The sequence below is a fragment of the Palaemon carinicauda genome, chromosome 37, assembly GCF_036898095.1.
Source record: "Palaemon carinicauda isolate YSFRI2023 chromosome 37, ASM3689809v2, whole genome shotgun sequence".
Taxonomy (NCBI): Eukaryota; Metazoa; Arthropoda; class Malacostraca; order Decapoda; family Palaemonidae; genus Palaemon; species Palaemon carinicauda.
The window spans coordinates 67,836,214-67,845,835 of NC_090761.1; the positions used below are offsets into that span (position 1 = coordinate 67,836,214).

General features: G+C 34.3%; 1 protein-coding gene across 1 annotated transcript in view; it reads left to right on the plus strand.

Annotated features, from left to right (window-relative positions):
* Positions 1-1,960: 1,960 nt before the first annotated feature.
* The window catches only part of LOC137629760 (proclotting enzyme-like), a 236,224-nt gene continuing 228,562 nt past the window's right edge, over positions 1,961-9,622 (plus strand). Inside the window, exon 1 of the mRNA XM_068361373.1 lies at positions 1,961-2,033. The gene's annotated coding sequence lies outside the window, so the exon portion shown is untranslated. The remainder of the gene's footprint in view (positions 2,034-9,622) is intronic.

Below are 9,622 nucleotides of genomic sequence, written 5' to 3' on the forward strand. Positions count from 1 at the left end.
CAACAATAGGCCTATTTAATTTACTCTAAGGGCTGTTTTGCTGTGCCCTGCAGGACCTACAAAATTTGTTTGTCATATACTTTCTTAAGTATTTGGAGTATCTTACAGCGTAATATGAATTGATGGTAAAATCAACTGTTTAATAACATTTCATGAATAGAGTAGTCTTCAACTTGAAAACCTTTATGTTATCAGTCCTTCGGACGTCTAGCGGGAGCTTGTTATACACTAAGGGTCACATATTTGAAAGTTCTAACAAAAGCATCTATTTCTGAATACGGAACATGTGGAAATTAATATTCATAAATCATCCATTAGATGAAATTAAAAGTTAAATGAATTAGCTAGTGAATTAACTAACTAACTAACACCTCCAACGTCTTGCGACGTAAATTATCTCCACTGGATTATCCCAGCTATTCTTGACTGTTGCACTCTCAGGCAGATTATCCAAATCGATACTCACATTCTTCATAGTTTTCGTTCAAGTAGATCCTGCCATTGTTACTCCTCTAGGACCTTGAAGTATCCACATAAGTCTGTCTTTTCCTTCCAGGCTAACGCCAAAGATCGGTCGACTATTTTTATCTATTTGTTTAATATTATTATGTGGTCTGTTTTAGTTTCATTATGAATGTGAGGTTGTCATTTTATGTCTACTATTCTCGACAATACTTTCAATTATCTGAAAACAAAATTCTGGACAAATTTTGTGATATTTTCAGCCTATGAATTCATTAATAAAACTTTGAAAGTCAATATTTCTCAAATAATCAGACTTTATCAGTATCACGAAGAGACAGAAAATGCTTTCTCTTTACTGCAATTGTAGGCTAGGCCTATAAGCCTACCATCAGATACAAAAAGAACTCGAAGTATACATGAGAGTAGAGTCAATAAAGATACTCTCCTGAGAGTATCATAGGTAGGCCTAATACTACTATTACCCATATCCAAATCAATTTTGGTAATTTTCTTGTTTATATTTTGTTAGAAATTACCCACCTCCTACGTTCCAATTTGTATTTTCTCTGGGCAAAACACTTGAAAAATATCCAGGGTTATACATTCAAAGTCAAGACCCAGTAGGCCTAAATGTTTATTTGCTATTGGTTGTACGGTGCTATTGGTGTCTATTTAACGTAAACTTATTTATCATTACATTAATCCAGAAACATATATTGCAGGATTCCTTTGAAGTTTCTGTTAGACCTATGTAAACGTTTGAAGGGTCACATAATAGCTTAGGCGAGTCTTGCTAGCATGTAGGAAATTCGTTTTCTTTAACCTGATCATAGACATGTTGATAGTAGAAAACGTTTTCTTTTTATAACAGTAGACCAGTCTAAAATGTATGGAACTTATTTTTCTCTTTTCGAAATGCTTAATCCGTTATAGACTATTAAGCTACCATTCTTTTAAGAGAGCTAAGCGGTCTTATTTTGATAGCCGAAAGAAATTATATGATAGTATAGCTTTTTATTAGTATGAAATATGTTATAAAAAATTGTCTATTGTTAATGGCTTGACATGTTTCGTTTGAAGTTGAAATGTCAAGTGTATAGGCCTATGGATTTCATATACCTGTACAGTGACATTAGCACATACTTATCACAATGTTTCAAACAGTTTGTTGACATTTTTAGAATGTAATGGTGAATCATTTCACATATATCGTTGTTAAAACATTTTAGGACATTGTTTTTTCCTCTTACGTGATCATAATTGAACGTTTTGGAAGAATTAAAGCTTCCATACTTATCACAATGTTTCAAACAGTTTGTTGACATTTTTAGAATGTAATGGTGAATCATTTCACATATATCGTTGTTTAAAAAACATTTTAGGACATTGTTTTTTCCTCTTACGTAATCATAATTAAACGTTTTGGAAGAATAAAAGCTTCCAAAAGTTTCGTACTAAAGTTCTCGAATGTTTTCATACTTAATCGAAGTTCAGCCATTTCTTGACTTCAGTTCTTGATTGGCTTTTGTGTTAGTGAGACGCGCGGGAGGGCGGTCCAGTGTATTAAGGTAATTTTTAGTTATTATAGCAACTTCGTTTTATAAAACAGTTGTTATTTGTGTAATTACGTAATTAGATTTTATTTTCAAATGTATTTAAGTTAAATGGCAATTAATAATGTTTTGTTTATTATAATAGATACGGCCCCGTGGGTCTAATATGGCTCTAGAGTCTATGTATAATAATTTATGTTACACGAGATTATTTCCTTCCTATTCTATAAATTTGATATATTTCCTGTGAATAGAATGTATTAGGGAATGTCATAGACATTCTGACATAGGGGTTCGTCCTAAATTCAATTTTTTAACCTTTATTACTAAAATACAATTACATCTTAATGTTACTATTCTTAAAATGTTTTATTTTTACTTGTTTCCTTTCCTCACTGAGCTATTTTCCCTGTTGGGGCCCCTGGGCTTATAGCATCCTGCTTTTCCAACTAGGGTTGTAGCTTAGCATTTAATAATAATAATAATAATAATAATAATAATAATAATAATAAGGTGTAATGCCTTGTATTTTTCGTGTGTTGCCAGATAGCTCTCAACCATTCATTGTTGTTATCCATTACTAGCTGAATCATTTTCTCTGGGTAAAACTATCGTTTTAACTTTTTCCTACCTAATTAACTCCATTTCTGCCTACCATAGTACTATCATTCGTTACATATAATTCCAAATACTTAATTGAATTATATTCTTTTGTAAGCGAGTCGAGTTAAGTTTTGGTAACACTGAAGCTAGGGGAAGGCTCAGCCTAAGATTTGAAAGGCAACTTTTTTATATATCTGCCTTAAAATTCGGTTTTTATTATAGCTCCGGTCAGAACAACATTTTTCTAATAAAAAGTAATGTTTTAACGAAATCGGTAGCTTTAGATTCTGAAGGTTTGAACTTACTGCTAACCCTAACCTGATGTAGTTTTCAAATGCGTGGAAAATTAAACTCTGGATTTGTGAATACCTTCATTATTATTATTATTATTATTACTATCCAAGCTACAACCCTAATTGGAAAAGCTAGATGCTATAAGCCCAGGGGCTCCAATAGGGAAAAATAGCTCAGTGAGGAAAGGAAATAAGGAAATAAATAACTGAAGAGAACAAATTAACAATAAATAATTCTAAAAAAAGTAATGTCAAAAGAGATATATCATATATAAACTATTAACAACGTCAACAACAAAAATGTCATATATAAACTATAAAAAGACTCATGTCCGTCTGGTCAACAAAAAAGCATTTGCTCCAACTTTGAACTTTTGAAGTTCTACTGATTCAACAACATACAAAGGTGAATTATGTCTGATTAGTTACATAGTTGAAATCAGCATTTAGCTTATTTGAAGCCATTTAGGAATAGGTCTAAACTGAATAAATTTACTGCTACTAACACCTACTGACTTCCATAGTCTCACGTCACACACTGACTTCCATAGGCTTACGTTGGCCTACAATGAGTTTAAATAAGCCAAACTAGTGACAATTTCTGTGTTTTGTAATTTATCAAATTGGATATGTCTATCAGCGAGTTTAATATCCTTACGTGTTAATTGTTTAGACAATGTTTTGAGACCAAGTGTTAATATCACGTCTTTAACGTGAAACTAGAACTTCATTTTCAACCTAACCTAACTCAGGAAAGCCACACCGTGTGTATTATTATTATTATTATTATTATTATTATTATTATTACTTACTAAGCTACAACCCTAGTTGGAAAAGCAGGATGCTATAAGCCCAGGGGCTCCAACAGGGAAAATAGCTCAGTGAGGAAAGGAAAAAAGGAAAATAAAAAATCTTAAGAAGAGTAACAACAATAAATATCTCCTATATAAACTATAAAAACTTTAACAAAACAAGAGGAAGAGAAATAAGATAGGAGTGTGTGCTCGAGTGTACCCTCAAGCAAGAGAATTCTAACCCAAGACAGTGGAAGGCCATGGTACAGAGGCTATGGCACTACCCAAGACTAGAGAACAATGGTTTGATTTTGGAGTGTCCTTCTCCTAGAAGAGCTGCTTAATCCTCTTGGCCGAGAAATTAAGATAAAGTTTCTCCAAGTTATCTAGATTAAACTTGGCCGCTAATTTCTACAATGTAGAATTTGTTATCCCATGTTAAGACAATGTGTGGTTAAATTGTAGCGAATGTTTTTATGTTGGTCAGGCTGACATGAGTGTCTCTTTATAGTTTATGTATGAGAGATCTATTTTAATGTTGTTACTGTTCTTAAACTATTTTATAGTTTATGTATGAAAGATCTATTTTAATGTTGTTACTGTTTTTAAACTGTTTTATAGTTTATTTATAAAAACTCTACTTTAATGTTGTTACTGCTCTTAAACTGTTTTATATTGATTGTTCATTACCTCTCTCGTAGTTTTTTTTTATTTATTTATCTTTCTCCCTGGGCTATTTTACCCTGTCAGAGCCCTCTGGTTTATAGCATACTGCTTTCCCAAATAGCGTTGTAACTTAGCTAGTAATAATAATATTTATTCCTACGGTACCGTATGCATACAGTAGGTGGGGAAATGGATGATTTTTATCTAGTGATTTTCCTAGGGATAATAAATAGAACAGACAAATGTGTTTATTTTTATTTCATTGCTTTTTTTTTACATATGGACATTCAAAATTGATATGATTAATTATACAATTAATAAAGAAATTTATTCTTTGAAATTTATAATTAAAGATTCATTGGTGTTTTACAGCAACTCATTATTTAGCTCCAGGAGATAGTTTCCTCTTTTCTCGTAGCCTAGACGCCTTTTATTGAACTGCAACAACTGATTCTTTGGGCGTATCCTTCTACGACTCCGTCAGGCTCTATACACTGCTGTACTTATTTCTTTTCTCCTGTTTCTCTTCAACAACTGAGATGCACAATATGCATGCACGCTTAAAAACCTCCCGATTAACTGTAGAGGAAGATGGCCCATGGCAAACTTATCATTTAAACATGGCCAATAACATTCCAATCTTTTTACTTCCGTACGTTACACACGTACTACTATCATCCTTTTTCAAACTTTTAAAATACTAGCGGTAAGCCTCCGTGTATGGTACTAACCTGTATGATATTTTCTGGATAAAATAAATTTCTCAAGATCAGGCAAAGGTAAGGTTATAGGTGTCTGGTTTCAGGTCCAGTTCCATCAGAAATTCAGAATAGATGCTAACCAGAACGTCAGCCAGGCAAGCCCCCCCCCCCCCCACTGTGGTGCCCTACCACAACAGTGGCCTCCCCAGTAAACAGCTTAAACTCACGGTCCCGGGCGGGGTTCGATCTGCTGCCATGCGAATGCTAGACAAACACGTTACCACTGTTATTATTATTATTATTATTATTATTATTATTACCACTGTTATTATTATTATTATTATTATTATTATTATTATTATTATTATTATTATTATTATAAGCTAAGCTATAACCCTAGTTGAAAAAATATACCAGTAGGGAGAGGAAACAAGGACACAAATAAGCTACAAGAGATGTAGTGAACAATTGAAATAAAATATCTTAAGAACAGTAACAACATTAAATTAGATATTTCATATAATAAACTCTAAATCCTTAAAAAGCTAACTAACTTCTTTTCGTACTCTACACATGTAAGGCTAAGGCCGCCTACCGCGTTCATCTTTATTCAAACTCCCACTCGCACATGCATCTATCCAAAGAAAACGGCTGACCATGGAAGACTGACTGTTACTATACTTACTATGAGGGCTGTTTTCTGGTCCTCTGCAGCAGGGGGGGGGGGGACCCTACTCTCTATAGGACCTCTATAGTCATGTATTCATGTTCGTTCGAAAACATTCAACATTTCACACCGTTCATTGCTCGGTTATTGTTAATCACTATCGAAGCTCTCGCAGAACAAGAAAGTCTTTAGTTTCCTCTTGATAGCCTTAATATCTTCAATCTTCCGGATGTCTCGTTGGAGCTTATTGTATAGTCTCGGGAAGACTGATGTCTCGTGGGAGCTTATTGTATAGTCTCGGGAAGACTGATGTCTCGTGGGAGCTTATTGTATAGTCTCGGGAAGACTGATGTCTCGTGGGAGCTTATTGTATAGTCTCGGGGTCGCAAGTACAAAGTACACCTGGCTTTTCGCTAACCTGGATTATTAACTCGACAAGATTTTGTCACGAATTTAAACAATGTAGGCCTATTTATGCCTTCTTTGATTAAAATGTTATCAAAATTGATATCTTGAAAATAAGAATAATAATTAAATACGTATATAATGAGTTTGTGACGGGATTTCAGCTCAAAATATGATGCAATTACAGTGGTTTTGTGTTTTGAAACATCCCAGAAAGGCGACTGTGTTTTCAGCTGAAGAGATTACGCTGGCATTGAGCTCGCAAGTCACAGAAGGGTTTTCTCCCAGAAGTAAGAAATTGTGTTATTTGGTGAGTAGGAAAAGCTGGTGACTTCTTTTTATAGATATGAAGACCCGTCTGCTTCGATTTGTCTCAACCATAAGTTTTTATTATAAGAGTTTATCATCTGAAAGCCAGGCTGTAACCGGAAGGTAGACTTGCCTTGGCTAGTAGTTTAGGAACAAAGTTTCTTTGGTGAGTGCTTCTGTACCCTGGTTGCATGGTCAGCCTTTTCTGGAATGTTATACCACTGTATAGGCAGAGCTAATTATGACGGGCAACTGCTATTCTCAAATAAGGATATTTTTCTGCATGCTGATTTCTTATCTCAGTCTATGCTCTTCCCAACGAAGGAGTTTATTTCCCGGAAGCTGATTGATTTCTTTAAAAATGCCCTTGTCAGTCAGGCCATAGAGGGTTCTAGAACAACTTACCTGCTGCAATTTGGACTAAATATCGTGCCATATGACAAAAACGTGGTATTGAAGACCATGTGGTGGTGTGCCACATCCAGGGGTTTTCACCAAACTCGTATTAGACCTGAAATGTTGACAACAGTAACTGAGGTGATGAAATCTTCGTACAAACATTATACTCAAAGCAGCGAGAAATGGACGATAGAGAAGGGCAACTGATTTAAAAGAGATGCCACATCTCCATAGCTGATTTAAAAGAGATGCCACATCTCCACAGATCACCCCTCCCCTGTCTTTGTCTTTATTCCTCTATGTACTTGTAAGTTTGTGTATTTCCGAAATTATTTCCAAAATTATTTTAGCTTTTTCTACACCACCAGTGAGGTAAAATTCAGGGCATTTTTTTTTCTTTAGTGTGAGGGCTTCCCCTTCCATAAACATGGTATAAGTTGAGACCATCCCACTCATATGCCAGGTAGTGCCCCTACTCTTTAGGTACTCTACTTACAGCAACACTAAAGCAGTTATCTACTATGTGAACAAGTATTTCTTGAAAGGAGAGAGAGAGAGAGAGAGAGAGAGAGAGAGAGAGAGAGAGAGAGAGAGAGAGAGAGAGATCCATTTCTTGCTGCGCCGAGTCTAGTAGGTTTTTATTTACAGTTGTGGTCATTATTGGAAAATAAATAAGCTTCTTTATTTTCTAATATATCTTTAGCGTTATTGCATATATCCATGTCAATCTTGAAATACTGATACCTACGAAAAAATGTCTACGCATTTAGGTGCTTTATTTATCGTTTGTTAGGCCTTGTGTTTTAGATTTATAGTAATCATCTGCAGAACGAAAGTTTGTTTGAATATAATATATGTGATAGAATGGCGTTAATCTGATCGATATATAAATACACAATGCTTAAGCTTGTCACAGTTGGCATAACATCTGCCGGGACAGGTGTATACACTTAATGTTTTAGTGTGATTTATTAAGTGTAGACTACAAAGAGTTTGCTATATCATATGATTGCTGAAGCTGCATTGCTAATTATAAATTAAGGACTTATGTAATGTGACCACCACCACCAAATTAGAAATGAAATTAACTTATTAAGAATTTATCTTTTTTTCTTATTTGTCATTTGTTAAGCAGATATGATTGGTCTTCAGTTGCTTTTATAACCTACCTAATGATGTCATTTTTCACGTAACGGTAACTTTATCGTAAACTCGTGTTTTTAAGCAAAGATAGTTTAGGGTACAGCGGCAAGGGGTGGAGAGATAGAGCGGTAGGTTGATCAGAAATCGCAGTCTGAAGCCCGTTAGCTCCGTGTAGGCGTCTCATGTGGACTGTCTGCGATGTTGCCATATCTACAGCATTCCTCGAAGTAGGATTGTCGGCCGTACGATTCAGAAATCAACAGCCACCAATATTTTCTCATTTGACCATCTTATTTACTCTCCCGATAACATCTAACATTTTTAAGCTCTGTGGGAATTATCCTAGATATGTAATATAATACATTAGAGTTTTGATATGAAATACGTTTTCCATGAGAGCAGGCAGATCTTGGGGAAAATCGAATCCCGAACCCTCTGCAGGCCGCTGTGTGTTGGTCATTGCACCAAGGATATTTTAAAGTTCGTTTTAATTTATTTAGATAATATTCCCATCATTCTATTTCGTTATGGTAGAGTTTTATTGATCGCATAGCATTTCCTTACTCTGACTTCATTCTAGACTTTATCTGCTCATATTTGTAACAATGAAAATAAATTAGTACATTATTTAAGGACATATTTCTGTAGGAAGATAATATTATAGATACTAAGCACAAAACGCCATATTTTGCTTGAATGCAAGGAATATCTTGCCCCCATCATATAATGTGGCGCAATATCTGATCTATCATTATGATGTTCACACAAAGGTATAACAAGATAAGATTAAATTGTAAGGAAACACCAACGATAACGTTCTGTTTCAGAATATATTTCTCACACAACATGAAAGAAGACTTGAACAGATAGGCTTAGCCATATATGTCGGTATATTCACTTTGAAGGTTTTCAATTATTCATTATTAATTAAAAATGACCTTTCAATACGTATGGGGAAGGGACTGTACTGCGTCATAAAGTTGGGATTGCTGGTGAACGATGCAGAGGTGTAGCTCCAAATATAAACAAAATTGCTCTTCGATTTGAATAACAGTTAATACATATTGGAATTTCCTTCAAAGGATACGCTCAAAGCCAATATTTGTGGGATTTGTCAAATAATTTTAACTTATCAATCATACACACAACGTTTATATATATATATATATATATATATATATATATATATATATATATATATATATATATATATATATATATATATATATATATTAGACTGCAAGGTACGCGTTCTTGTGAAACGTTTTCTGTACTCTCAGTTATAAGTTCCGATCATGGCAGCTATCAGCTGATCAGACCGTTACGTCGAACTCTTAAAAAATAGAATAATGTCTATGACATGTTATTTCATTCACCTGAAACAAACAAACGTTCAGAAATCTCATGTGAATTTAATACTATTACGTGATAAGATTTTTTTCTGGTAATTTTTCATACGTTTAGTAAAATTGTAGTTTTTACATTTCTGATTTTATCTTGAGAAGTAGTTTCCAATTCTCTCTCTCTCTCTCTCTCTCTCTCTCTCTCTCTCTCTCTCTCTCTCTCACTAACGTTTCTTGGCGGACGTATACAAAAAACGTTCACAAAGTTTCAAATGGATGCG